The sequence below is a fragment of the Phalangium opilio genome, unplaced genomic scaffold, assembly GCF_054372755.1.
Source record: "Phalangium opilio isolate 3A_F unplaced genomic scaffold, DU_Popi_V2 ptg000098l_1, whole genome shotgun sequence".
In the NCBI taxonomy this organism is placed as follows: domain Eukaryota; kingdom Metazoa; phylum Arthropoda; class Arachnida; order Opiliones; family Phalangiidae; genus Phalangium; species Phalangium opilio.
Window position 1 is genome coordinate 2,558,733 of NW_028324201.1, and position 24,620 is coordinate 2,583,352.

The 24,620-nt window shown below is 42.6% G+C and overlaps 42 non-coding genes across 42 annotated transcripts; all 42 read left to right on the plus strand.

The window, feature by feature from the left end:
- Positions 1-3,213: 3,213 nt before the first annotated feature.
- On the plus strand, positions 3,214-3,285 carry TRNAE-UUC (transfer RNA glutamic acid (anticodon UUC)). Its single transcript has one exon. It is a non-coding gene; the product is annotated as a tRNA-Glu (tRNA).
- Positions 3,286-3,664: 379 nt separating this feature from the next.
- Positions 3,665-3,736, plus strand: TRNAE-CUC (transfer RNA glutamic acid (anticodon CUC)). Its single transcript has one exon. It is a non-coding gene; the product is annotated as a tRNA-Glu (tRNA).
- A 228-nt stretch (positions 3,737-3,964) lies between these two features.
- TRNAE-UUC (transfer RNA glutamic acid (anticodon UUC)) lies at positions 3,965-4,036 on the plus strand. Its single transcript has one exon. It is a non-coding gene; the product is annotated as a tRNA-Glu (tRNA).
- Positions 4,037-4,114: 78 nt separating this feature from the next.
- On the plus strand, positions 4,115-4,186 carry TRNAE-UUC (transfer RNA glutamic acid (anticodon UUC)). Its single transcript has one exon. It is a non-coding gene; the product is annotated as a tRNA-Glu (tRNA).
- A 229-nt stretch (positions 4,187-4,415) lies between these two features.
- Positions 4,416-4,487, plus strand: TRNAE-UUC (transfer RNA glutamic acid (anticodon UUC)). The gene has a single exon. It is a non-coding gene; the product is annotated as a tRNA-Glu (tRNA).
- A 679-nt stretch (positions 4,488-5,166) lies between these two features.
- Positions 5,167-5,238, plus strand: TRNAE-CUC (transfer RNA glutamic acid (anticodon CUC)). Its single transcript has one exon. It is a non-coding gene; the product is annotated as a tRNA-Glu (tRNA).
- Positions 5,239-5,773: 535 nt separating this feature from the next.
- Positions 5,774-5,845, plus strand: TRNAE-CUC (transfer RNA glutamic acid (anticodon CUC)). The gene has a single exon. It is a non-coding gene; the product is annotated as a tRNA-Glu (tRNA).
- A 587-nt stretch (positions 5,846-6,432) lies between these two features.
- On the plus strand, positions 6,433-6,504 carry TRNAE-CUC (transfer RNA glutamic acid (anticodon CUC)). Its single transcript has one exon. It is a non-coding gene; the product is annotated as a tRNA-Glu (tRNA).
- Positions 6,505-6,732: 228 nt separating this feature from the next.
- On the plus strand, positions 6,733-6,804 carry TRNAE-UUC (transfer RNA glutamic acid (anticodon UUC)). The gene has a single exon. It is a non-coding gene; the product is annotated as a tRNA-Glu (tRNA).
- Positions 6,805-7,182: 378 nt separating this feature from the next.
- On the plus strand, positions 7,183-7,254 carry TRNAE-CUC (transfer RNA glutamic acid (anticodon CUC)). The gene has a single exon. It is a non-coding gene; the product is annotated as a tRNA-Glu (tRNA).
- A 535-nt stretch (positions 7,255-7,789) lies between these two features.
- TRNAE-CUC (transfer RNA glutamic acid (anticodon CUC)) lies at positions 7,790-7,861 on the plus strand. The gene has a single exon. It is a non-coding gene; the product is annotated as a tRNA-Glu (tRNA).
- A 587-nt stretch (positions 7,862-8,448) lies between these two features.
- On the plus strand, positions 8,449-8,520 carry TRNAE-CUC (transfer RNA glutamic acid (anticodon CUC)). Its single transcript has one exon. It is a non-coding gene; the product is annotated as a tRNA-Glu (tRNA).
- A 587-nt stretch (positions 8,521-9,107) lies between these two features.
- Positions 9,108-9,179, plus strand: TRNAE-CUC (transfer RNA glutamic acid (anticodon CUC)). Its single transcript has one exon. It is a non-coding gene; the product is annotated as a tRNA-Glu (tRNA).
- A 228-nt stretch (positions 9,180-9,407) lies between these two features.
- TRNAE-UUC (transfer RNA glutamic acid (anticodon UUC)) lies at positions 9,408-9,479 on the plus strand. The gene has a single exon. It is a non-coding gene; the product is annotated as a tRNA-Glu (tRNA).
- Positions 9,480-9,857: 378 nt separating this feature from the next.
- TRNAE-CUC (transfer RNA glutamic acid (anticodon CUC)) lies at positions 9,858-9,929 on the plus strand. Its single transcript has one exon. It is a non-coding gene; the product is annotated as a tRNA-Glu (tRNA).
- Positions 9,930-10,464: 535 nt separating this feature from the next.
- On the plus strand, positions 10,465-10,536 carry TRNAE-CUC (transfer RNA glutamic acid (anticodon CUC)). Its single transcript has one exon. It is a non-coding gene; the product is annotated as a tRNA-Glu (tRNA).
- Positions 10,537-11,123: 587 nt separating this feature from the next.
- On the plus strand, positions 11,124-11,195 carry TRNAE-CUC (transfer RNA glutamic acid (anticodon CUC)). Its single transcript has one exon. It is a non-coding gene; the product is annotated as a tRNA-Glu (tRNA).
- A 228-nt stretch (positions 11,196-11,423) lies between these two features.
- TRNAE-UUC (transfer RNA glutamic acid (anticodon UUC)) lies at positions 11,424-11,495 on the plus strand. The gene has a single exon. It is a non-coding gene; the product is annotated as a tRNA-Glu (tRNA).
- Positions 11,496-12,420: 925 nt separating this feature from the next.
- TRNAE-CUC (transfer RNA glutamic acid (anticodon CUC)) lies at positions 12,421-12,492 on the plus strand. The gene has a single exon. It is a non-coding gene; the product is annotated as a tRNA-Glu (tRNA).
- Positions 12,493-12,720: 228 nt separating this feature from the next.
- TRNAE-UUC (transfer RNA glutamic acid (anticodon UUC)) lies at positions 12,721-12,792 on the plus strand. The gene has a single exon. It is a non-coding gene; the product is annotated as a tRNA-Glu (tRNA).
- A 78-nt stretch (positions 12,793-12,870) lies between these two features.
- On the plus strand, positions 12,871-12,942 carry TRNAE-UUC (transfer RNA glutamic acid (anticodon UUC)). Its single transcript has one exon. It is a non-coding gene; the product is annotated as a tRNA-Glu (tRNA).
- A 78-nt stretch (positions 12,943-13,020) lies between these two features.
- On the plus strand, positions 13,021-13,092 carry TRNAE-UUC (transfer RNA glutamic acid (anticodon UUC)). The gene has a single exon. It is a non-coding gene; the product is annotated as a tRNA-Glu (tRNA).
- Positions 13,093-13,474: 382 nt separating this feature from the next.
- Positions 13,475-13,546, plus strand: TRNAE-CUC (transfer RNA glutamic acid (anticodon CUC)). Its single transcript has one exon. It is a non-coding gene; the product is annotated as a tRNA-Glu (tRNA).
- Positions 13,547-14,630: 1,084 nt separating this feature from the next.
- On the plus strand, positions 14,631-14,702 carry TRNAE-CUC (transfer RNA glutamic acid (anticodon CUC)). Its single transcript has one exon. It is a non-coding gene; the product is annotated as a tRNA-Glu (tRNA).
- A 626-nt stretch (positions 14,703-15,328) lies between these two features.
- Positions 15,329-15,400, plus strand: TRNAE-CUC (transfer RNA glutamic acid (anticodon CUC)). Its single transcript has one exon. It is a non-coding gene; the product is annotated as a tRNA-Glu (tRNA).
- Positions 15,401-15,628: 228 nt separating this feature from the next.
- TRNAE-UUC (transfer RNA glutamic acid (anticodon UUC)) lies at positions 15,629-15,700 on the plus strand. The gene has a single exon. It is a non-coding gene; the product is annotated as a tRNA-Glu (tRNA).
- Positions 15,701-15,778: 78 nt separating this feature from the next.
- Positions 15,779-15,850, plus strand: TRNAE-UUC (transfer RNA glutamic acid (anticodon UUC)). The gene has a single exon. It is a non-coding gene; the product is annotated as a tRNA-Glu (tRNA).
- A 78-nt stretch (positions 15,851-15,928) lies between these two features.
- TRNAE-UUC (transfer RNA glutamic acid (anticodon UUC)) lies at positions 15,929-16,000 on the plus strand. Its single transcript has one exon. It is a non-coding gene; the product is annotated as a tRNA-Glu (tRNA).
- Positions 16,001-16,380: 380 nt separating this feature from the next.
- On the plus strand, positions 16,381-16,452 carry TRNAE-CUC (transfer RNA glutamic acid (anticodon CUC)). Its single transcript has one exon. It is a non-coding gene; the product is annotated as a tRNA-Glu (tRNA).
- A 1,084-nt stretch (positions 16,453-17,536) lies between these two features.
- Positions 17,537-17,608, plus strand: TRNAE-CUC (transfer RNA glutamic acid (anticodon CUC)). Its single transcript has one exon. It is a non-coding gene; the product is annotated as a tRNA-Glu (tRNA).
- A 379-nt stretch (positions 17,609-17,987) lies between these two features.
- Positions 17,988-18,059, plus strand: TRNAE-CUC (transfer RNA glutamic acid (anticodon CUC)). Its single transcript has one exon. It is a non-coding gene; the product is annotated as a tRNA-Glu (tRNA).
- A 587-nt stretch (positions 18,060-18,646) lies between these two features.
- TRNAE-CUC (transfer RNA glutamic acid (anticodon CUC)) lies at positions 18,647-18,718 on the plus strand. Its single transcript has one exon. It is a non-coding gene; the product is annotated as a tRNA-Glu (tRNA).
- Positions 18,719-19,305: 587 nt separating this feature from the next.
- Positions 19,306-19,377, plus strand: TRNAE-CUC (transfer RNA glutamic acid (anticodon CUC)). Its single transcript has one exon. It is a non-coding gene; the product is annotated as a tRNA-Glu (tRNA).
- Positions 19,378-19,605: 228 nt separating this feature from the next.
- Positions 19,606-19,677, plus strand: TRNAE-UUC (transfer RNA glutamic acid (anticodon UUC)). Its single transcript has one exon. It is a non-coding gene; the product is annotated as a tRNA-Glu (tRNA).
- Positions 19,678-20,205: 528 nt separating this feature from the next.
- Positions 20,206-20,277, plus strand: TRNAE-CUC (transfer RNA glutamic acid (anticodon CUC)). Its single transcript has one exon. It is a non-coding gene; the product is annotated as a tRNA-Glu (tRNA).
- A 535-nt stretch (positions 20,278-20,812) lies between these two features.
- Positions 20,813-20,884, plus strand: TRNAE-CUC (transfer RNA glutamic acid (anticodon CUC)). Its single transcript has one exon. It is a non-coding gene; the product is annotated as a tRNA-Glu (tRNA).
- Positions 20,885-21,471: 587 nt separating this feature from the next.
- TRNAE-CUC (transfer RNA glutamic acid (anticodon CUC)) lies at positions 21,472-21,543 on the plus strand. The gene has a single exon. It is a non-coding gene; the product is annotated as a tRNA-Glu (tRNA).
- Positions 21,544-21,771: 228 nt separating this feature from the next.
- On the plus strand, positions 21,772-21,843 carry TRNAE-UUC (transfer RNA glutamic acid (anticodon UUC)). The gene has a single exon. It is a non-coding gene; the product is annotated as a tRNA-Glu (tRNA).
- Positions 21,844-22,371: 528 nt separating this feature from the next.
- On the plus strand, positions 22,372-22,443 carry TRNAE-CUC (transfer RNA glutamic acid (anticodon CUC)). Its single transcript has one exon. It is a non-coding gene; the product is annotated as a tRNA-Glu (tRNA).
- A 535-nt stretch (positions 22,444-22,978) lies between these two features.
- Positions 22,979-23,050, plus strand: TRNAE-CUC (transfer RNA glutamic acid (anticodon CUC)). The gene has a single exon. It is a non-coding gene; the product is annotated as a tRNA-Glu (tRNA).
- Positions 23,051-23,637: 587 nt separating this feature from the next.
- On the plus strand, positions 23,638-23,709 carry TRNAE-CUC (transfer RNA glutamic acid (anticodon CUC)). The gene has a single exon. It is a non-coding gene; the product is annotated as a tRNA-Glu (tRNA).
- A 228-nt stretch (positions 23,710-23,937) lies between these two features.
- Positions 23,938-24,009, plus strand: TRNAE-UUC (transfer RNA glutamic acid (anticodon UUC)). Its single transcript has one exon. It is a non-coding gene; the product is annotated as a tRNA-Glu (tRNA).
- The last annotated feature ends 611 nt before the right edge of the window (positions 24,010-24,620 follow it).

Below are 24,620 nucleotides of genomic sequence, written 5' to 3' on the forward strand. Positions count from 1 at the left end.
AGCATATAATGTTGTACTTTATTTATAAAAGAAGTTTAAAAACGACGGTATTTGAAATATGGAAGAAAAATATTTGTTTCGTACACTGTATACACATACAGTGCTGTCGAGATCAGACCAACAGCTCCCTTTATGTACAACCCCCAATACTGCCAACGGGTAATGTCCAACTAAATTATACAGGGTGTAAATAAATGTTTAGAGTTCATGTTTTATTGTATGCAAGTGACAAGGTACAAAAAGATTACTGGAGAATATGCCTGAATGCAACAAAATATTTTAAAGCACAGTCCTACGATTAGTCTTAGAACCTGGGCCTAAAATTGCAACCTCTAAACTGTTTGGCAAACAGCTCAACGTAAATATTTGAAGTGTCTACCATTATGGTTGGGGTTCTCTCCCAGACGACTGTCCATGTCTTGCAATACATTTGCAAGCTGTAAACTCATGACGCATGGTAAGACTAATGGTATTGCCGTCTTAGGAAATCCTCGTCCGTTAAGGTTTGATGTAGGGCGTTATGATAATGCCGGTAGAAATGCCCTTGTAAACTGGCACGAAGAGTAGAATGGCTTAGTGCAACTTCTTGTTCCACCGCTCTATACTAGCATGAGATTAGCTTGAAAACTTTCTACGACGTCAAAGTCTCTATCCTCATTACAGAATTTACAGTCTCTTCTACGTTCACGATCTTGCACTACCGAAATCACGAAGGTGTTCGCACCCGAATGCTGTCGGTGTGGAGACCGTTCGGCATAAAGCACTGCCTTTAGTTGAACGTTACCGCGACCTTCACCCAAAATAAACGTGGTTTCCAATTTTTCCTGGTTAGAACAGGTTGGCATTTTGCTGGGAAACGAGACTAACTACTGTAATTCTACTACTTAGCTGCTACACTGAAAGACCCTGTATATCTAAAGATACCGGAAGTTCCTCAAAGGTGAGTTTTCAAGATTGCCAGCTTGAACAAGGTCATGGTGTGTATAATGGTGAAGGTCGCTTTAACGTTCGACACGTGACACCGCGGTGTGTTTGGTCCTCCAATGTCCTGACCCGATAGGTCCAAACAATTACCATCTTGGTTTTTCGGCTCAGTGTTGCGGTATTGCCGGTCCCATTAAAAATACAAGGTCTGTATTGTTACAATTGTAACAATACGCCTTTTAAAAAGACACAAAAAATACTGTAAAAAAACCATTGAAATAATGGTTGGACAATTTTTAAACACTCCTAACCTTAAACTTTGGACAAAATAAGGAAAACATAAAGATTTCTTTGGGAATAACTTCTAAGAAGGTCCGAGTTGTCTGTGGAACCGTGAAAAAAGGCCGCATTGAAAAGTTATCGTCGTTACGTAGCAGTTAGGATCGAATTTAATTAGTTAGTCTCGTATCTTAGCAAAATGCCAGTGTATTCAAACAAGGGCAAATTGAACATGATGTTTACGAGGATTACCCAAGACGGAAAACCTTTGCGTGAACTAATTGAAGCCGATCCATTATTTTTTAGAAAGGTACTGTTCTCTGACGAGGCTATTTAGGGATGGTACCATTTTTGGGTGGGCATTCTCGGAAACCAAATTATCGGACCCTTTTTCTTGATAAGACTTGACTTGGACTTCCTGCGTCATGAGTTCGCTGCTTGTAAAGTTATTGCGAGATATGGACAGATGAAGAGTGCCTGCACCACAATAGTAATCACATTGAACATTTACGTTGACGTTGATGTGTACCAAACAGATTAGAGGCTGTAATTTGAGGCCCAAATTCCAAGACTAATCGTAAGACTGTGCTTTAAAATTTTCTGTTGCTCCCCCCACTTGTCTGGTATGCTAGGTGATATTTCAGAAGAAGAAAATTTATTGAATTAGGGATAGCGAGAGATGGCTAGCGATGTGGCTTTGTTATGGGCTAGACGCGCTTGTTTTATTGGCCACATTATTACATTGAATGTTGCCAGATTAAATTGTTGCTGGTGATTTTGCGAACTATGTTAATGATATATTAAAATTTAAATGGAAAAGTTACATTTTGACACATTCCTTACCCTAAAAGTTTGTATTTGGAGCCTATAAATGCATTATAGTGATAATAATTAATTTTAGTGTTGAATAGGAAAACATATAGGCTGAAAGAACATCTCGCGCAGTTTAATCTCATTTTCTTATTTCAGTAAAGGGTTATCTATAGATACCCAAAAAACCTGTTGTTTTCGATTAATTTCACGTTAAATATGGTTATTAAGTTGAAATTAACGGCTTATCTTTTTATATCAGTTTATTATACGAGTTTGAATTAGAAATTCTCCTAAACTGCAAACTTTAGAGGAGTGACTGTTTGACTCTTGCGGAACAATCACTATTTTGCCCCAAAACTTTTAAATATCGCGCCTTTTCAATGGCTCTCTTTTTAAAAATGGGAAAAATGCATTCAAATGACAATTTAATTAATCGTAAGAATTAAACAGGAAAATGGAGGCTGGGTGAAAGATTTGTTAGTTTAATTATAAGATATCCATGAATTTACCCAAAACACGAATCTTTCACATTAATTATACTTGATTGAGTTTAATTTAACGGCTTATCTTGTACATCTAGTGTGGATTTAGTTTATAATACAAGTTTCAATAAAATTTTTACTTTAATTGCAATTACCCTAAAATTTTAATGTATGCGCTTTTGATTTATTTTAATGATCATTTAAATTAATTTGAAAGTGGAATAGGAAACTACTGTGGCTGTACGAAAAACTTGTGATGTTTTAATCTTATTTTGAGCGTGGTTCATGAGAGTGGATTAAGCTTAAAATTTATTTGAATGTTTTACCCTAATTGCAATTTTTAGTCCAGTTTAATATTTTTGCTATATATTCTCCATTATGGCACCCTAAACTTTTAAATTTCGCGGCAATGTACTTTAAAGATAGGTTAAATTATCTTAAGTGAGAAATTGAAAATATTGGGCTTGGGTAGTTTTAATCGTAATTAAACAGCTTATTTAAAACTTATTTGAGCTTTTATCCAAAAATGTATATTTTTGTTTAATTTCACGTTAATTATATTTAATTGAGTCAGGGATAGATAGACTTTTTTAAGACGGAATGGGTAACAGGGTTATTCGGGTGCGCGTCCTAGTCCATGACCCCCTTACCCGTGACGGAGGGGTGTGAAAGAAGAGGCGGGTCTTATTTTTGTTATGGCGTTGTATGTAATCAGTCCGATATGGTCTAGTGGCTAGGATACCTGGCTTTCACCCAGAAGGCCCGGGTTCGATTCCCGGTATCGGAGACTGTGCTTTGTACCGCTTTTAAAGAATAAATTTAAAGACACATTTATAGGAATAATATCTAGGGTTGCTCAAGCCAGTCCGATATGGTCTAGTGGCTAGGATATCTGGCACTCACCCATACGGTCCGGGTTCGATTCCCGGTATCGGAGCGAGTGCTTTTGTACAGGTTTTGAAGAATAGACTTAAGGATATAGGTTTATGAATTGAATTAAGACTTGTTTGAGCAAGTCCGATATGGTCTCTTGGGTAGGATACCTGGTTTTCACCCAGAAGGCCCGGGTTCGATTCCCGGTATCGGAGACTGTGCTTTGTACCGCTTTTGAAGAATACATTTAAAGACACATTTATAGGAATAATATTTAGGGTTGTTCCAACCAGTCCGATATGGTCTAGTGGCTAGGATATCTGGCTCTCACCCAGAAGGCCCGGGTTCGATTTCCGGTATCGGAGCGAGTGCTTTGTACCGCTTTTCAAGAATAGACTTAAGGATATAGGTTTATGAATAGAATTAAGACTTGGTTGAGCAAGTCCGATATGGTCTAGTGGCTAGGATATCTGGCTTTCACCCGGAAGGCACGGGTTCGATTCCCGGTACCGGAGACTGTTCTTTGTACAGCTTTTAAAGAATAAATTTAAAGACACATTTATACGAATAATATCTAGGGTTGCTCAAACCAGTCCGATATGGTCTAGTGGCTAGGATATCTGGCTTTCACCCAGAAGGCCCGGGTTCGATTCCCGGTATCGGAGACTGTGCTTTGTACAGCTTTTAAAGAATAAATTTAAAGACACATTTAAAGGAATAATATCTAGGTTTGCTCAAACCAGTCCGATATGGTCTAGTGGCTAGGATATCTGGCTTTCACCCAGAAGGCCCGGGTTCGATTCCCGGTATCGGAGCTAGTGCTTTTGTACCGCTTTTCAAGAATAGACTTAAGGATATAGGTTTATGAATTGAATTAAGACTTGTTTGAGCAAGTCAGATATGGTCTAGTGGGTAGGATACCTGGCTTTCACCCAGAAGGCCCGGGTGCGATTCCCGGTATCGGAGACTGTTCTTTGTACAGCTTTTCAAGAATAAATTTAAAGACAAATTTATAGGAATAATATCTAGGGTTGCTTAAACCAGTCCGATATGGTCTAGTGGCTAGGATACCTGGCTTTCACCCAGAAGGCCCGGGTTCGATTCCCGGTATCGGAGACTGCGCTTTGTACAGCTTTTAAAGAATCAATTTAAAGACACATTTATAGGAATAATATTAAGGTTGTTCCAACCAGTCCGATATGGTCTAGTGGGTAGGATACCTGGCTTACATCCACAAGGCCCGGGTTCGATTCCCGGTATCGGAGCGAGTGCTTTTGTACCGCATTTCAAGAATAGACTTTAGGATATAGGTTTATGAAAAGAATTAAGACTTGGTGAAGCAAGGCCGATATGTTCTAGTGGCAAGGGTATCTCGCTTTCACCCAGAAGGCCCGGGTTCGATTCCCGGTATCGGAGCTAGTGCTTTTGTACCGCTTTTCAAGAATAGACTTAAGGATATAGGTTTATGAATAGAATTAAGACTTGGTTGAGCAAGTCCGATATGGTCTATAGGCTAGAATATCTGGCTTTCACCCGGAAGGCCCGGGTTCATTCCCGGTATCGGAGCGAGTTTTTTTGTACAGCTTTTGAAGAATAGACTTAAGGATATAGGTTTATGAATAGAATTAAGACTTGGTTCGGCAAGTCCGATAGGTCTAGAGGCTAGGATATCTGGCTTTCACCCAGAAGGCCCGGGTTCGATTCCCGGTGTCGGAGCGACTGCTTATGTACCGCTTTTGAAGAATAAACTTAAAGACACATTTATAGGAATAATATTTAGGATTGTTCCATCCAGTCCGATATGGTCTTGTTGCTAGGATATCTGGCTCTCACCCAGAAGGCCCGGGTTCGATTCCCGGTATCGGAGCTAGTGCTTTTGTACCGGTTTTAAAGAACAGACTTAAGGATATAGCCTAGGTTTATGAATAGAATTAAGACTTGGTTGAGCAAGTCCGGTATGGTTTAGTGGCTAGGATACATGGCTCTCACCCAGAAGGCCCGGGTTCGATTCCCGGTATCGGAGCGAGTGCTTTTGTTTCGCTTTTCAAGAATAGATTTAAGGATATAGGTTTATGAATAGAATTAAGACTTGGTTGAGGAAGTCCGATAAGGTCTATAGGCTAGGATATCTGGCTTTCACCCGGAAGGCCCGGGTTCATTCCCGGTATCGGAGCGAGTTTTTTTGTACAGCTTTTGAAGAATAGACTTAAGGATATAGGTTTATGAATAGAATTAAGACTTGTTTCGGCAAGTCCGATAGGTCTAGTGGCTAGGATATCTGGCTTTCACCCAGAAGGCCCGGGTTCGATTCCCGGTGTCGGAGCGACTGCTTATGTACCGCTTTTGAAGAATAAATTTAAAGACACATTTATAGGAATAATATTTAGGATTGTACCATCCAGTCCGATATGGTCTTGTTGCTAGGATATCTGGCTCTCACCCAGAAGGCCCGGGTTCGATTCCCGGTATCGGAGCGAGTGCTTTTGTTTCGCTTTTCAAGAATAGATTTAAGGATATAGATTTATGAATAGAATTAAGACTTGGTTGAGGAAGTCCGATTTGAAGAATAAACTTAAAGACACATTCATAGGAATAATATTTTGGGTTGTGCCAACCAGTCCGATATGGTCTAGTGGTACCTGGCTTTCACCCAGAAGGCCCGGGTTCGATTCCCGGTATCTGAGCGAGTGCTTTTGTTTCGCTTTTCAAGAATAGATTTAAGGATATAGGTTTATGAATAGAATTAAGACTTGGTTGAGGAAGTCCGATAAGGTCTATAGGCTAGGATATCTGGCTTTCACCCATACGGCCCGGGTTCGATTCCCGGTATCGGAGCGAGTGCTTTTGTACAGGTTTTGAAGAATAGACTTAAGGATATAGGTTTATGAATTGAATTAAGACTTGTTTGAGCAAGTCCGATATGGTCTCTTGGGTAGGATACCTCGTTTTCACCCAGAAGGCCCGGGTTCGATTCCCGGTATCGGAGACTGTGCTTTGTACCGCTTTTTAAGAATACATTTAAAGACACATTTATAGGAATATTTAGGGTTGTTCCAACCAGTCCGATATGGTCTAGTGGCTAGGATATCTGGCTCTCACCCAGAAGGCCCGGGTTCGATTTCCGGTATCGGAGCGAGTGCTTTGTACCGCTTTTCAAGAATAGACTTAAGGATATAGGTTTATGAATAGAATTAAGACTTGGTTGAGCAAGTCCGATATGGTCTAGTGGCTAGGATATCTGGCTTTCACCCGGAAGGCACGGGTTCGATTCCCGGTACCGGAGACTGTTCTTTGTACAGCTTTTAAAGAATAAATTTAAAGACACATTTATACGAATAATATCTAGGGTTGCTCAAACCAGTCCGATATGGTCTAGTGGCTAGGATATCTGGCTTTCACCCAGAAGGCCCGGGTTCGATTCCCGGTATCGGAGACTGTGCTTTGTACCGCTTTTCAAGAATAGACTTAAGGATATAGGTTTACGAATAGAATTAAGACTTGGTTGAGCAAGTCCGATATGGTCTATAGGCTAGAATATCTGGCTTTCACCCGGAAGGCCCGGGTACATTCCCGGTATCGGAGCGAGTTTTTTTGTACAGCTTTTGAAGAATAGACTTAAGGATATAGGTTTATGAATAGAATTAAGACTTGGTTCGGCAAGTCCGATAGGTCTAGAGGCTAGGATATCTGGCTTTCACCCAGAGGGCCCGGGTTCGATTCCCAGTGTCGGAGCGACTGCTTATGTACCGCTTTTGAAGAATAAACTTAAAGACACATTTATAGGAATAATATTTAGGATTGTTCCATCCAGTCCGATATGGTCTTGTTGCTAGGATATCTGGCTCTCACCCAGAAGGCCCGGGTTCGATTCCCGGTATCGGAGCTAGTGCTTTTGTACCGCTTTTAAAGAACAGACTTAAGGATATAGCCTAGGTTTATGAATAGAATTAAGACTTGGTTGAGCAAGTCCGGTATGGTTTAGTGGCTAGGATACATGGCTCTCACCCAGAAGGCCCGGGTTCGATTCCCGGTATCGGAGCGAGTGCTTTTGTTTCGCTTTTCAAGAATAGATTTAAGGATATAGGTTTATGAATAGAATTAAGACTTGGTTGAGGAAGTCCGATAAGGTCTATAGGCTAGGATATCTGGCTTTCACCCGGAAGGCCCGGGTTCATTCCCGGTATCGGAGCGAGTTTTTTTGTACAGCTTTTGAAGAATAGACTTAAGGATATAGGTTTATGAATAGAATTAAGACTTGGTTCGGCAAGTCCGATAGGTCTAGTGGCTAGGATATCTGGCTTTCACCCAGAAGGCCCGGGTTTGATTCCCGGTGTCGGAGCGACTGCTTATGTACCGCTTTTGAAGAATAAATTTAAAGACACATTTATAGGAATAATATTTAGGATTGTACCATCCAGTCCGATATGGTCTTGTTGCTAGGATATCTGGCTCTCACCCAGAAGGCCCGGGTTCGATTCCCGGTATCGGAGCGAGTGCTTTTGTTTCGCTTTTCAAGAATAGATTTAAGGATATAGATTTATGAATAGAATTAAGACTTGGTTGAGGAAGTCCGATTTGAAGAATAAACTTAAAGACACATTCATAGGAATAATATTTTGGGTTGTGCCAACCAGTCCGATATGGTCTAGTGGTACCTGGCTTTCACCCAGAAGGCCCGGGTTCGATTCCCGGTATCGGAGCGAGTGCTTTTGTTTCGCTTTTCAAGAATAGATTTAAGGATATAGGTTTATGAATAGAATTAAGACTTGGTTGAGGAAGTCCGATAAGGTCTATAGGCTAGGATATCTGGCTTTCACCCATACGGCCCGGGTTCGATTCCCGGTATCGGAGCGAGTGCTTTTGTACAGGTTTTGAAGAATAGACTTAAGGATATAGGTTTATGAATTGAATTAAGACTTGTTTGAGCAAGTCCGATATGGTCTCTTGGGTAGGATACCTCGTTTTCACCCAGAAGGCCCGGGTTCGATTCCCGGTATCGGAGACTGTGCTTTGTACCGCTTTTTAAGAATACATTTAAAGACACATTTATAGGAATATTTAGGGTTGTTCCAACCAGTCCGATATGGTCTAGTGGCTAGGATATCTGGCTCTCACCCAGAAGGCCCGGGTTCGATTCCCGGTATCGGAGCGAGTGCTTTTGTTTCGCTTTTCAAGAATAGATTTAAGGATATAGATTTATGAATAGAATTAAGACTTGGTTGAGGAAGTCCGATTTGAAGAATAAACTTAAAGACACATTCATAGGAATAATATTTTGGGTTGTGCCAACCAGTCCGATATGGTCTAGTGGTACCTGGCTTTCACCCAGAAGGCCCGGGTTCGATTCCCGGTATCGGAGCGAGTGCTTTTGTTTCGCTTTTCAAGAATAGATTTAAGGATATAGGTTTATGAATAGAATTAAGACTTGGTTGAGGAAGTCCGATAAGGTCTATAGGCTAGGATATCTGGCTTTCACCCATACGGCCCGGGTTCGATTCCCGGTATCGGAGCGAGTGCTTTTGTACAGGTTTTGAAGAATAGACTTAAGGATATAGGTTTATGAATTGAATTAAGACTTGTTTGAGCAAGTCCGATATGGTCTCTTGGGTAGGATACCTCGTTTTCACCCAGAAGGCCCGGGTTCGATTCCCGGTATCGGAGACTGTGCTTTGTACCGCTTTTTAAGAATACATTTAAAGACACATTTATAGGAATATTTAGGGTTGTTCCAACCAGTCCGATATGGTCTAGTGGCTAGGATATCTGGCTCTCACCCAGAAGGCCCGGGTTCGATTTCCGGTATCGGAGCGAGTGCTTTGTACCGCTTTTCAAGAATAGACTTAAGGATATAGGTTTATGAATAGAATTAAGACTTGGTTGAGCAAGTCCGATATGGTCTAGTGGCTAGGATATCTGGCTTTCACCCGGAAGGCACGGGTTCGATTCCCGGTACCGGAGACTGTTCTTTGTACAGCTTTTAAAGAATAAATTTAAAGACACATTTATACGAATAATATCTAGGGTTGCTCAAACCAGTCCGATATGGTCTAGTGGCTAGGATATCTGGCTTTCACCCAGAAGGCCCGGGTTCGATTCCCGGTATCGGAGACTGTGCTTTGTACCGCTTTTCAAGAATAGACTTAAGGATATAGGTTTACGAATAGAATTAAGACTTGGTTGAGCAAGTCCGATATGGTCTATAGGCTAGAATATCTGGCTTTCACCCGGAAGGCCCGGGTTCATTCCCGGTATCGGAGCGAGTTTTTTTGTACAGCTTTTGAAGAATAGACTTAAGGATATAGGTTTATGAATAGAATTAAGACTTGGTTCGGCAAGTCCGATAGGTCTAGAGGCTAGGATATCTGGCTTTCACCCAGAGGGCCCGGGTTCGATTCCCAGTGTCGGAGCGACTGCTTATGTACCGCTTTTGAAGAATAAACTTAAAGACACATTTATAGGAATAATATTTAGGATTGTTCCATCCAGTCCGATATGGTCTTGTTGCTAGGATATCTGGCTCTCACCCAGAAGGCCCGGGTTCGATTCCCGGTATCGGAGCTAGTGCTTTTGTACCGCTTTTAAAGAACAGACTTAAGGATATAGCCTAGGTTTATGAATAGAATTAAGACTTGGTTGAGCAAGTCCGGTATGGTTTAGTGGCTAGGATACATGGCTCTCACCCAGAAGGCCCGGGTTCGATTCCCGGTATCGGAGCGAGTGCTTTTGTTTCGCTTTTCAAGAATAGATTTAAGGATATAGGTTTATGAATAGAATTAAGACTTGGTTGAGGAAGTCCGATAAGGTCTATAGGCTAGGATATCTGGCTTTCACCCGGAAGGCCCGGGTTCATTCCCGGTATCGGAGCGAGTTTTTTTGTACAGCTTTTGAAGAATAGACTTAAGGATATAGGTTTATGAATAGAATTAAGACTTGGTTCGGCAAGTCCGATAGGTCTAGTGGCTAGGATATCTGGCTTTCACCCAGAAGGCCCGGGTTTGATTCCCGGTGTCGGAGCGACTGCTTATGTACCGCTTTTGAAGAATAAATTTAAAGACACATTTATAGGAATAATATTTAGGATTGTACCATCCAGTCCGATATGGTCTTGTTGCTAGGATATCTGGCTCTCACCCAGAAGGCCCGGGTTCGATTCCCGGTATCGGAGCGAGTGCTTTTGTTTCGCTTTTCAAGAATAGATTTAAGGATATAGATTTATGAATAGAATTAAGACTTGGTTGAGGAAGTCCGATTTGAAGAATAAACTTAAAGACACATTCATAGGAATAATATTTTGGGTTGTGCCAACCAGTCCGATATGGTCTAGTGGTACCTGGCTTTCACCCAGAAGGCCCGGGTTCGATTCCCGGTATCGGAGCGAGTGCTTTTGTTTCGCTTTTCAAGAATAGATTTAAGGATATAGGTTTATGAATAGAATTAAGACTTGGTTGAGGAAGTCCGATAAGGTCTATAGGCTAGGATATCTGGCTTTCACCCATACGGCCCGGGTTCGATTCCCGGTATCGGAGCGAGTGCTTTTGTACAGGTTTTGAAGAATAGACTTAAGGATATAGGTTTATGAATTGAATTAAGACTTGTTTGAGCAAGTCCGATATGGTCTCTTGGGTAGGATACCTCGTTTTCACCCAGAAGGCCCGGGTTCGATTCCCGGTATCGGAGACTGTGCTTTGTACCGCTTTTTAAGAATACATTTAAAGACACATTTATAGGAATATTTAGGGTTGTTCCAACCAGTCCGATATGGTCTAGTGGCTAGGATATCTGGCTCTCACCCAGAAGGCCCGGGTTCGATTTCCGGTATCGGAGCGAGTGCTTTGTACCGCTTTTCAAGAATAGACTTAAGGATATAGGTTTATGAATAGAATTAAGACTTAGTTGAGCAAGTCCGATATGGTCTAGTGGCTAGGATATCTGGCTTTCACCCGGAAGGCACGGGTTCGATTCCCGGTACCGGAGACTGTTCTTTGTACAGCTTTTAAAGAATAAATTTAAAGACACATTTATACGAATAATATCTAGGGTTGCTCAAACCAGTCCGATATGGTCTAGTGGCTAGGATATCTGGCTTTCACCCAGAAGGCCCGGGTTCGATTCCCGGTATCGGAGACTGTGCTTTGTACCGCTTTTCAAGAATAGACTTAAGGATATAGGTTTACGAATAGAATTAAGACTTGGTTGAGCAAGTCCGATATGGTCTATAGGCTAGAATATCTGGCTTTCACCCGGAAGGCCCGGGTTCATTCCCGGTATCGGAGCGAGTTTTTTTGTACAGCTTTTGAAGAATAGACTTAAGGATATAGGTTTATGAATAGAATTAAGACTTGGTTCGGCAAGTCCGATAGGTCTTGTTGCTAGGATATCTGGCTCTCACCCAGAAGGCCCGGGTTCGATTCCCGGTATCGGAGCGAGTGCTTTTGTTTCGCTTTTCAAGAATAGATTTAAGGATATAGATTTATGAATAGAATTAAGACTTGGTTGAGGAAGTCCGATATGGTCTAGTGGCTAGGATACCTGCCTTTTACCCCGCATTTGAAGAATAAACTTAAAGACACATTCATAGGAATAATATTTTGGGTTGTGCCAACCAGTCCGATATGGTCTAGTGGTACCTGGCTTTCACCCAGAAGGCCCGGGTTCGATTCCCGGTATCGGAGCGAGTGCTTTTGTTTCGCTTTTCAAGAATAGATTTAAGGATATAGGTTTATGAATAGAATTAAGACTTGGTTGAGGAAGTCCGATAAGGTCTATAGGCTAGGATATCTGGCTTTCACCCATACGGCCCGGGTTCGATTCCCGGTATCGGAGCGTGTGCTTTTGTACAGGTTTTGAAGAATAGACTTAAGGATATAGGTTTATGAATTGAATTAAGACTTGTTTGAGCAAGTCCGATATGGTCTCTTGGGTAGGATACCTCGTTTTCACCCAGAAGGCCCGGGTTCGATTCCCGGTATCGGAGACTGTGCTTTGTACCGCTTTTTAAGAATACATTTAAAGACACATTTATAGGAATATTTAGGGTTGTTCCAACCAGTCCGATATGGTCTAGTGGCTAGGATATCTGGCTCTCACCCAGAAGGCCCGGGTTCGATTTCCGGTATCGGAGCGAGTGCTTTGTACCGCTTTTCAAGAATAGACTTAAGGATATAGGTTTATGAATAGAATTAAGACTTGGTTGAGCAAGTCCGATATGGTCTAGTGGCTAGGATATCTGGCTTTCACCCGGAAGGCACGGGTTCGATTCCCGGTACCGGAGACTGTTCTTTGTACAGCTTTTAAAGAATAAATTTAAAGACACATTTATACGAATAATATCTAGGGTTGCTCAAACCAGTCCGATATGGTCTAGTGGCTAGGATATCTGGCTTTCACCCAGAAGGCCCGGGTTCGATTCCCGGTATCGGAGACTGTGCTTTGTACCGCTTTTCAAGAATAGACTTAAGGATATAGGTTTACGAATAGAATTAAGACTTGGTTGAGCAAGTCCGATATGGTCTAGTGGCTAGGATACCTGGCTTTCACCCAGAAGGCCCGGGTTCGATTCCCGGTATCGGAGACTGTGCTTTGTACCGCTTTTAAAGAATAAATTTAAAGACACATTTATAGGAATAATGTCTAGGGTTGCTCAAGCCAGTCCGATATGGTCTAGTGGCTAGGATATCTGGCTTTCACCCAGAAGGCCCGGGTTCGATTCCCGGTATCGGAGCTAGTGCTTTTGTACCGCTTTTCAAGAATAGACTTAAGGATATAGGTTTATGAATAGAATTAAGACTTGGTTGAGCAAGTCAGATATGGTCTAGTGGGTAGGATACCTGGCTTTCACCCAGAAGGCCCGGGAGCGATTCCCGGTATCGGAGCGAGTTTTTTTGTACAGCTTTTGAAGAATAGACTTAAGGATATAGGTTTATGAATAGAATTAAGACTTGGTTCGGCAAGTCCGATAGGTCTGGTGGCTAGGATATATCTGGCTTTCACCCAGAAGGCCCGGGTTCGATTCCCGGTGTCGGAGCGACTGCTTATGTACCGCTTTTGAAGAATAAACTTAAAGACACATTTATAGGAATAATATTTAGGATTGTTCCATCCAGTCCGATATGGTCTTGTTGCTAGGATATCTGGCTCTCACCCAGAAGGCCCGGGTTCGATTCCCGGTATCGGAGCTAGTGCTTTTGTACCGCTTTTAAAGAACAGACTTAAGGATATAGCCTAGGTTTATGAATAGAATTAAGACTTGGTTGAGCAAGTCCGGTATGGTTTAGTGGCTAGGATACATGGCTCTCACCCAGAAGGCCCGGGTTCGATTCCCGGTATCGGAGCGGGTGCTTTTGTTTCGCTTTTCAAGAATAGATTTAAGGATATAGGTTTATGAATAGAATTAAGACTTGGTTAAGGAAGTCCGATAAGGTCTATAGGCTAGGATATCTGGCTTTCACCCGGAAGGCCCGGGTTCATTCCCGGTATCGGAGCGAGTTTTTTTGTACAGCTTTTGAAGAATAGACTTAAGAATATAGGTTTATGAATAGAATTAAGACTTGGTTCGGCAAGTCCGATAGGTCTAGTGGCTAGGATATCTGGCTTTCACCCAGAAGGCCCGGGTTCGATTCCCGGTGTCGGAGCGACTGCTTATGTACCGCTTTTGAAGATTTAACTTAAAGACACATTTATAGGAATAATATTTAGGATTGTTCCATCCAGTCCGATATGGTCTTGTTGCTAGGATATCTGGCTCTGACCCAGAAGGCCCGGGTTCGATTCCCGTATCGGTGCGAGTGCTTTTGTTTCGCTTTTCAAGAATAGATTTAAGGATATAGATTTATGAATAGAATTAAGACTTGGTTGAGGAAGTCCGATATGGTCTAGTGGCTAGGATACCTGCCTTTTACCCCGCATTTGAAGAATAAACTTAAAGACACATTCATAGGAATAATATTTTGGGTTGTGCCAACCAGTCCGATATGGTCTAGTGGTACCTGGCTTTCACCCAGAAGGCCCGGGTTCCATTCCCGGTATCGGAGCGAGTGCTTTTGTTTCGCTTTTCAAGAATAGATTTAAGGATATAGGTTTATGAATAGAATTAAGACTTGGTTGAGGAAGTCCGATAAGGTCTATAGGCTAGGATATCTGGCTTTCACCCGGAAGGCCCGGGTTCGATTCCCGGTATCGGAGACTGTGCTTTGTACCGCTTTTAAAGAAAAAATTTAAAGACACATTTATAGGAATAATGTCTAGGGTTGCTCAAACCAGTCCGATATGGTCTAGTGGCTAGGATATCTGGCTCTCACCCAGAAGGCCCGGGTTCGATTCCCGGTATCGGAGCGAGTGCTTTTGTTTCGCTTTTCAAGAATAGATTTAAGGATATAGATTTATGAATAGAATTAAGACTTGGTTGAGGAAGTCCGATATGGTCTAGTGGCTAGGATACCTGCCTTTTACCCCGCATTTGAAGAATAAACTTAAAGACACATTCATAGGAATAATATTTTGGGTTGTGCCAACCAGTCCGATATGGTCTAGTGGTACCTGGCTTTCACCCAGAAGGCCCGGGTTCGATTCCCGGTATCGGAGCGAGTGCTTTTGTTTCGCTTTTCAAGAATAGATTTAAGGATATAGGTTTATGAATAGAATTAAGACTTGGTTGAGGAAGTCCGATAAGGTCTATAGGCTAGGATATCTGGCTTTCACCCATACGGCCCGGGTTCGATTCCCGGTATCGGAGCGTGTGCTTTTGTACAGGTTTTGAAGAATAGACTTAAGGATATAGGTTTATGAATTGAATTAAGACTTGTTTGAGCAAGTCCGATATGGTCTCTTGGGTAGGATACCTCGTTTTCACCCAGAAGGCCCGGGTTCGATTCCCGGTATCGGAGACTGTGCTTTGTACCGCTTTTTAAGAATACATTTAAAGACACATTTATAGGAATATTTAGGGTTGTTCCAACCAGTCCGATATGGTCTAGTGGCTAGGATATCTGGCTCTCACCCAGAAGGCCCGGGTTCGATTTCCGGTATCGGAGCGAGTGCTTTGTACCGCTTTTCAAGAATAGACTTAAGGATATAGGTTTATGAATAGAATTAAGACTTGGTTGAGCAAGTCCGATATGGTCTAGTGGCTAGGATATCTGGCTTTCACCCGGAAGGCACGGGTTCGATTCCCGGTACCGGAGACTGTTCTTTGTACAGCTTTTAAAGAATAAATTTAAAGACACATTTATACGAATAATATCTAGGGTTGCTCAAACCAGTCCGATATGGTCTAGTGGCTAGGATATCTGGCTTTCACCCAGAAGGCCCGGGTTCGATTCCCGGTATCGGAGACTGTGCTTTGTACCGCTTTTCAAGAATAGACTTAAGGATATAGGTTTACGAATAGAATTAAGACTTGGTTGAGCAAGTCCGATATGGTCTAGTGGCTAGGATACCTGGCTTTCACCCAGAAGGCCCGGGTTCGATTCCCGGTATCGGAGACTGTGCTTTGTACCGCTTTTAAAGAATAAATTTAAAGACACATTTATAGGAATAATGTCTAGGGTTGCTCAAGCCAGTCCGATATGGTCTAGTGGCTAGGATATCTGGCTTTCACCCAGAAGGCCCGGGTTCGATTCCCGGTATCGGAGCTAGTGCTTTTGTACCGCTTTTCAAGAATAGACTTAAGGATATAGGTTTATGAATAGAATTAAGACTTGGTTGAGCAAGTCAGATATGGTCTAGTGGGTAGGATACCTGGCTTTCACCCAGAAGGCCCGGGAGCGATTCCCGGTATCGGAGCGAGTTTTTTTGTACAGCTTTTGAAGAATAGACTTAAGGATATAGGTTTATGAATAGAATTAAGACTTGGTTCGGCAAGTCCGATAGGTCTGGTGGCTAGGATATCTGGCTTTCACCCAGAAGGCCCGGGTTCGATTCCCGGTGTCGGAGCGACTGCTTATGTACCGCTTTTGAAGAATAAACTTAAAGACACATTTATAGGAATAATATTTAGGATTGTTCCATCCAGTCCGATATGGTCTTGTTGCTAGGATATCTGGCTCTCACCCAGAAGGCCCGGGTTCGATTCCCGGTATCGGAGCTAGTGCTTTTGTACCGCTTTTAAAGAACAGACTTAAGGATATAGCCTAGGTTTATGAATAGAATTAAGACTTGGTTGAGCAAGTCCGGTATGGTTTAGTGGCTAGGATACATGGCTCTCACCCAGAAGGCCCGGGTTCGATTCCCGGTATCGGAGCGAGTGCTTTTGTTTCGCTTTTCAAGAATAGATTTAAGGATATAGGTTTATGAATAGAATTAAGACTTGGTTAAGGAAGTCCGATAAGGTCTATAGGCTAGGATATCTGGCTTTCACCCGGAAGGCCCGGGTTCATTCCCGGTAGCGGAGCGAGTTTTTTTGTACAGCTTTTGAAGAATAGACTTAAGGATATAGGTTTATGAATAGAATTAAGACTTGATTCGGCAAGTCCGATAGGTCTAGTGGCTAGGATATCTGGCTTTCACCCAGAAGGCCCGGGTTCGATTCCCGGTGTCGGAGCGACTGCTTATGTACCGCTTTTGAAGATTTAACTTAAAGACACATTTATAGGAATAATATTTAGGATTGTTCCATCCAGTCCGATATGGTCTTGTTGCTAGGATATCTGGCTCTGACCCAGAAGGCCCGGGTTCGATTCCCGTATCGGTGCGAGTGCTTTTGTTTCGCTTTTCAAGAATAGATTTAAGGATATAGATTTATGAATAGAATTAAGACTTGGTTGAGGAAGTCCGATATGGTCTAGTGGCTAGGATACCTGCCTTTTACCCCGCATTTGAAGAATAAACTTAAAGACACATTCATAGGAATAATATTTTGGGTTGTGCCAACCAGTCCGATATGGTCTAGTGGTACCTGGCTTTCACCCAGAAGGCCCGGGTTCCATTCCCGGTATCGGAGCGAGTGCTTTTGTTTCGCTTTTCAAGAATAGATTTAAGGATATAGGTTTATGAATAGAATTAAGACTTGGTTGAGGAAGTCCGATAAGGTCTATAGGCTAGGATATCTGGCTTTCACCCGGAAGGCCCGGGTTCGATTCCCGGTATCGGAGACTGTGCTTTGTACCGCTTTTAAAGAAAAAATTTAAAGACACATTTATAGGAATAATGTCTAGGGTTGCTCAAACCAGTCCGATATGGTCTAGTGGCTAGGATATCTGGCTCTCACCCAGAAGGCCCGGGTTCGATTCCCGGTATCGGAGCGAGTGCTTTTGTTTCGCTTTTCAAGAATAGATTTAAGGATATAGGTTTATGAATAGAATTAAGACTTGGTTGAGGAAGTCCGATAAGGTCTATAGGCTAGGATATCTGGCTTTCACCCGGAAGGCCCGGGTTCATTCCCGGTATCGGAGCGAGTTTTTTTGTACAGCTTTTGAAGAATAGACTTAAGGATATAGGTTTATGAATAGAATTAAGACTTGGTTCGGCAAGTACGATAGGTCTAGTGGCTAGGATATCTGGCTTTCACCCAGAAGGCCCGGGTTTGATTCCCGGTGTCGGAGCGACTGCTTATGTACCGCTTTTGAAGAATAAATTTAAAGACACATTTATAGGAATAATATTTAGGATTGTACCATCCAGTCCGATATGGTCTTGTTGCTAGGATATCTGGCTCTCACCCAGAAGGCCCGGGTTCGATTCCCGGTATCGGAGCGAGTGCTTTTGTTTCGCTTTTCAAGAATAGATTTAAGGATATAGATTTATGAATAGAATTAAGACTTGGTTGAGGAAGTCCGATTTGAAGAATAAACTTAAAGACACATTCATAGGAATAATATTTTGGGTTGTGCCAACCAGTCCGATATGGTCTAGTGGTACCTGGCTTTCACCCAGAAGGCCCGGGTTCGATTCCCGGTATCGGAGCGAGTGCTTTTGTTTCGCTTTTCAAGAATAGATTTAAGGATATAGGTTTATGAATAGAATTAAGACTTGGTTGAGGAAGTCCGATAAGGTCTATAGGCTAGGATATCTGGCTTTCACCCATACGGCCCGGGTTCGATTCCCGGTATCGGAGCGAGTGCTTTTGTACAGGTTTTGAAGAATAGACTTAAGGATATAGGTTTATGAATTGAATTAAGACTTGTTTGAGCAAGTCCGATATGGTCTCTTGGGTAGGATACCTCGTTTTCACCCAGAAGGCCCGGGTTCGATTCCCGGTATCGGAGACTGTGCTTTGTACCGCTTTTTAAGAATACATTTAAAGACACATTTATAGGAATATTTAGGGTTGTTCCAACCAGTCCGATATGGTCTAGTGGCTAGGATATCTGGCTCTCACCCAGAAGGCCCGGGTTCGATTCCCGGTATCGGAGCGAGTGCTTTTGTTTCGCTTTTCAAGAATAGATTTAAGGATATAGATTTATGAATAGAATTAAGACTTGGTTGAGGAAGTCCGATTTGAAGAATAAACTTAAAGACACATTCATAGGAATAATATTTTGGGTTGTGCCAACCAGTCCGATATGGTCTAGTGGTACCTGGCTTTCACCCAGAAGGCCCGGGTTCGATTCCCGGTATCGGAGCGAGTGCTTTTGTTTCGCTTTTCAAGAATAGATTTAAGGATATAGGTTTATGAATAGAATTAAGACTTGGTTGAGGAAGTCCGATAAGGTCTATAGGCTAGGATATCTGGCTTTCACCCATACGGCCCGGGTTCGATTCCCGGTATCGGAGCGAGTGCTTTTGTACAGGTTTTGAAGAATAGACTTAAGGATATAGGTTTATGAATTGAATTAAGACTTGTTTGAGCAAGTCCGATATGGTCTCTTGGGTAGGATACCTCGTTTTCACCCAGAAGGCCCGGGTTCGATTCCCGGTATCGGAGACTGTGCTTTGTACCGCTTTTTAAGAATACATTTAAAGACACATTTATAGGAATATTTAGGGTTGTTCCAACCAGTCCGATATGGTCTAGTGGCTAGGATATCTGGCTCTCACCCAGAAGGCCCGGGTTCGATTTCCGGTATCGGAGCGAGTGCTTTGTACCGCTTTTCAAGAATAGACTTAAGGATATAGGTTTATGAATAGAATTAAGACTTGGTTGAGCAAGTCCGATATGGTCTAGTGGCTAGGATATCTGGCTTTCACCCGGAAGGCACGGGTTCGATTCCCGGTACCGGAGACTGTTCTTTGTACAGCTTTTAAAGAATAAATTTAAAGACACATTTATACGAATAATATCTAGGGTTGCTCAAACCAGTCCGATATGGTCTAGTGGCTAGGATATCTGGCTTTCACCCAGAAGGCCCGGGTTCGATTCCCGGTATCGGAGACTGTGCTTTGTACCGCTTTTCAAGAATAGACTTAAGGATATAGGTTTACGAATAGAATTAAGACTTGGTTGAGCAAGTCCGATATGGTCTATAGGCTAGAATATCTGGCTTTCACCCAGAAGGCCCGGGTTCGATTCCCGGTATCGGAGACTGTGCTTTGTACCGCTTTTCAAGAATAGACTTAAGGATATAGGTTTACGAATAGAATTAAGACTTGGTTGAGCAAGTCCGATATGGTCTATAGGCTAGAATATCTGGCTTTCACCCGGAAGGCCCGGGTTCATTCCCGGTATCGGAGCGAGTTTTTTTGTACAGCTTTTGAAGAATAGACTTAAGGATATAGGTTTATGAATAGAATTAAGACTTGGTTCGGCAAGTCCGATAGGTCTAGAGGCTAGGATATCTGGCTTTCACCCAGAGGGCCCGGGTTCGATTCCCAGTGTCGGAGCGACTGCTTATGTACCGCTTTTGAAGAATAAACTTAAAGACACATTTATAGGAATAATATTTAGGATTGTTCCATCCAGTCCGATATGGTCTTGTTGCTAGGATATCTGGCTCTCACCCAGAAGGCCCGGGTTCGATTCCCGGTATCGGAGCTAGTGCTTTTGTACCGCTTTTAAAGAACAGACTTAAGGATATAGCCTAGGTTTATGAATAGAATTAAGACTTGGTTGAGCAAGTCCGGTATGGTTTAGTGGCTAGGATACATGGCTCTCACCCAGAAGGCCCGGGTTCGATTCCCGGTATCGGAGCGAGTGCTTTTGTTTCGCTTTTCAAGAATAGATTTAAGGATATAGGTTTATGAATAGAATTAAGACTTGGTTGAGGAAGTCCGATAAGGTCTATAGGCTAGGATATCTGGCTTTCACCCGGAAGGCCCGGGTTCATTCCCGGTATCGGAGCGAGTTTTTTTGTACAGCTTTTGAAGAATAGACTTAAGGATATAGGTTTATGAATAGAATTAAGACTTGGTTCGGCAAGTCCGATAGGTCTAGTGGCTAGGATATCTGGCTTTCACCCAGAAGGCCCGGGTTTGATTCCCGGTGTCGGAGCGACTGCTTATGTACCGCTTTTGAAGAATAAATTTAAAGACACATTTATAGGAATAATATTTAGGATTGTACCATCCAGTCCGATATGGTCTTGTTGCTAGGATATCTGGCTCTCACCCAGAAGGCCCGGGTTCGATTCCCGGTATCGGAGCGAGTGCTTTTGTTTCGCTTTTCAAGAATAGATTTAAGGATATAGATTTATGAATAGAATTAAGACTTGGTTGAGGAAGTCCGATTTGAAGAATAAACTTAAAGACACATTCATAGGAATAATATTTTGGGTTGTGCCAACCAGTCCGATATGGTCTAGTGGTACCTGGCTTTCACCCAGAAGGCCCGGGTTCGATTCCCGGTATCGGAGCGAGTGCTTTTGTTTCGCTTTTCAAGAATAGATTTAAGGATATAGGTTTATGAATAGAATTAAGACTTGGTTGAGGAAGTCCGATAAGGTCTATAGGCTAGGATATCTGGCTTTCACCCATACGGCCCGGGTTCGATTCCCGGTATCGGAGCGAGTGCTTTTGTACAGGTTTTGAAGAAAAGACTTAAGGATATAGGTTTATGAATTGAATTAAGACCTGTTTGAGCAAGTCCGATATGGTCTCTTGGGTAGGATACCTCGTTTTCACCCAGAAGGCCCGGGTTCGATTCCCGGTATCGGAGACTGTGCTTTGTACCGCTTTTTAAGAATACATTTAAAGACACATTTATAGGAATATTTAGGGTTGTTCCAACCAGTCCGATATGGTCTAGTGGCTAGGATATCTGGCTCTCACCCAGAAGGCCCGGGTTCGATTTCCGGTATCGGAGCGAGTGCTTTGTACCGCTTTTCAAGAATAGACTTAAGGATATAGGTTTATGAATAGAATTAAGACTTGGTTGAGCAAGTCCGATATGGTCTAGTGGCTAGGATATCTGGCTTTCACCCGGAAGGCACGGGTTCGATTCCCGGTACCGGAGACTGTTCTTTGTACAGCTTTTAAAGAATAAATTTAAAGACACATTTATACGAATAATATCTAGGGTTGCTCAAACCAGTCCGATATGGTCTAGTGGCTAGGATATCTGGCTTTCACCCAGAAGGCCCGGGTTCGATTCCCGGTATCGGAGACTGTGCTTTGTACCGCTTTTCAAGAATAGACTTAAGGATATAGGTTTACGAATAGAATTAAGACTTGGTTGAGCAAGTCCGATATGGTCTATAGGCTAGAATATCTGGCTTTCACCCAGAAGGCCCGGGTTCGATTCCCGGTATCGGAGACTGTGCTTTGTACCGCTTTTCAAGAATAGACTTAAGGATATAGGTTTACGAATAGAATTAAGACTTGGTTGAGCAAGTCCGATATGGTCTATAGGCTAGAATATCTGGCTTTCACCCGGAAGGCCCGGGTTCATTCCCGGTATCGGAGCGAGTTTTTTTGTACAGCTTTTGAAGAATAGACTTAAGGATATAGGTTTATGAATAGAATTAAGACTTGGTTCGGCAAGTCCGATAGGTCTAGAGGCTAGGATATCTGGCTTTCACCCAGAGGGCCCGGGTTCGATTCCCAGTGTCGGAGCGACTGCTTATGTACCGCTTTTGAAGAATAAACTTAAAGACACATTTATAGGAATAATATTTAGGATTGTTCCATCCAGTCCGATATGGTCTTGTTGCTAGGATATCTGGCTCTCACCCAGAAGGCCCGGGTTCGATTCCCGGTATCGGAGCTAGTGCTTTTGTACCGCTTTTAAAGAACAGACTTAAGGATATAGCCTAGGTTTATGAATAGAATTAAGACTTGGTTGAGCAAGTCCGGTATGGTTTAGTGGCTAGGATACATGGCTCTCACCCAGAAGGCCCGGGTTCGATTCCCGGTATCGGAGCGAGTGCTTTTGTTTCGCTTTTCAAGAATAGATTTAAGGATATAGGTTTATGAATAGAATTAAGACTTGGTTGAGGAAGTCCGATAAGGTCTATAGGCTAGGATATCTGGCTTTCACCCGGAAGGCCCGGGTTCATTCCCGGTATCGGAGCGAGTTTTTTTGTACAGCTTTTGAAGAATAGACTTAAGGATATAGGTTTATGAATAGAATTAAGACTTGGTTCGGCAAGTCCGATAGGTCTAGTGGCTAGGATATCTGGCTTTCACCCAGAAGGCCCGGGTTTGATTCCCGGTGTCGGAGCGACTGCTTATGTACCGCTTTTGAAGAATAAATTTAAAGACACATTTATAGGAATAATATTTAGGATTGTACCATCCAGTCCGATATGGTCTTGTTGCTAGGATATCTGGCTCTCACCCAGAAGGCCCGGGTTCGATTCCCGGTATCGGAGCGAGTGCTTTTGTTTCGCTTTTCAAGAATAGATTTAAGGATATAGATTTATGAATAGAATTAAGACTTGGTTGAGGAAGTCCGATTTGAAGAATAAACTTAAAGACACATTCATAGGAATAATATTTTGGGTTGTGCCAACCAGTCCGATATGGTCTAGTGGTACCTGGCTTTCACCCAGAAGGCCCGGGTTCGATTCCCGGTATCGGAGCGAGTGCTTTTGTTTCGCTTTTCAAGAATAGATTTAAGGATATAGGTTTATGAATAGAATTAAGACTTGGTTGAGGAAGTCCGATAAGGTCTATAGGCTAGGATATCTGGCTTTCACCCATACGGCCCGGGTTCGATTCCCGGTATCGGAGCGAGTGCTTTTGTACAGGTTTTGAAGAAAAGACTTAAGGATATAGGTTTATGAATTGAATTAAGACCTGTTTGAGCAAGTCCGATATGGTCTCTTGGGTAGGATACCTCGTTTTCACCCAGAAGGCCCGGGTTCGATTCCCGGTATCGGAGACTGTGCTTTGTACCGCTTTTTAAGAATACATTTAAAGACACATTTATAGGAATATTTAGGGTTGTTCCAACCAGTCCGATATGGTCTAGTGGCTAGGATATCTGGCTCTCACCCAGAAGGCCCGGGTTCGATTTCCGGTATCGGAGCGAGTGCTTTGTACCGCTTTTCAAGAATAGACTTAAGGATATAGGTTTATGAATAGAATTAAGACTTAGTTGAGCAAGTCCGATATGGTCTAGTGGCTAGGATATCTGGCTTTCACCCGGAAGGCACGGGTTCGATTCCCGGTACCGGAGACTGTTCTTTGTACAGCTTTTAAAGAATAAATTTAAAGACACATTTATACGAATAATATCTAGGGTTGCTCAAACCAGTCCGATATGGTCTAGTGGCTAGGATATCTGGCTTTCACCCAGAAGGCCCGGGTTCGATTCCCGGTATCGGAGACTGTGCTTTGTACCGCTTTTCAAGAATAGACTTAAGGATATAGGTTTACGAATAGAATTAAGACTTGGTTGAGCAAGTCCGATATGGTCTATAGGCTAGAATATCTGGCTTTCACCCGGAAGGCCCGGGTTCATTCCCGGTATCGGAGCGAGTTTTTTTGTACAGCTTTTGAAGAATAGACTTAAGGATATAGGTTTATGAATAGAATTAAGACTTGGTTCGGCAAGTCCGATAGGTCTTGTTGCTAGGATATCTGGCTCTCACCCAGAAGGCCCGGGTTCGATTCCCGGTATCGGAGCGAGTGCTTTTGTTTCGCTTTTCAAGAATAGATTTAAGGATATAGATTTATGAATAGAATTAAGACTTGGTTGAGAAAGTCCGATATGGTCTAGTGGCTAGGATACCTGCCTTTTACCCCGCATTTGAAGAATAAACTTAAAGACACATTCATAGGAATAATATTTTGGGTTGTGCCAACCAGTCCGATATGGTCTAGTGGTACCTGGCTTTCACCCAGAAGGCCCGGGTTCGATTCCCGGTATCGGAGCGAGTGCTTTTGTTTCGCTTTTCAAGAATAGATTTAAGGATATAGGTTTATGAATAGAATTAA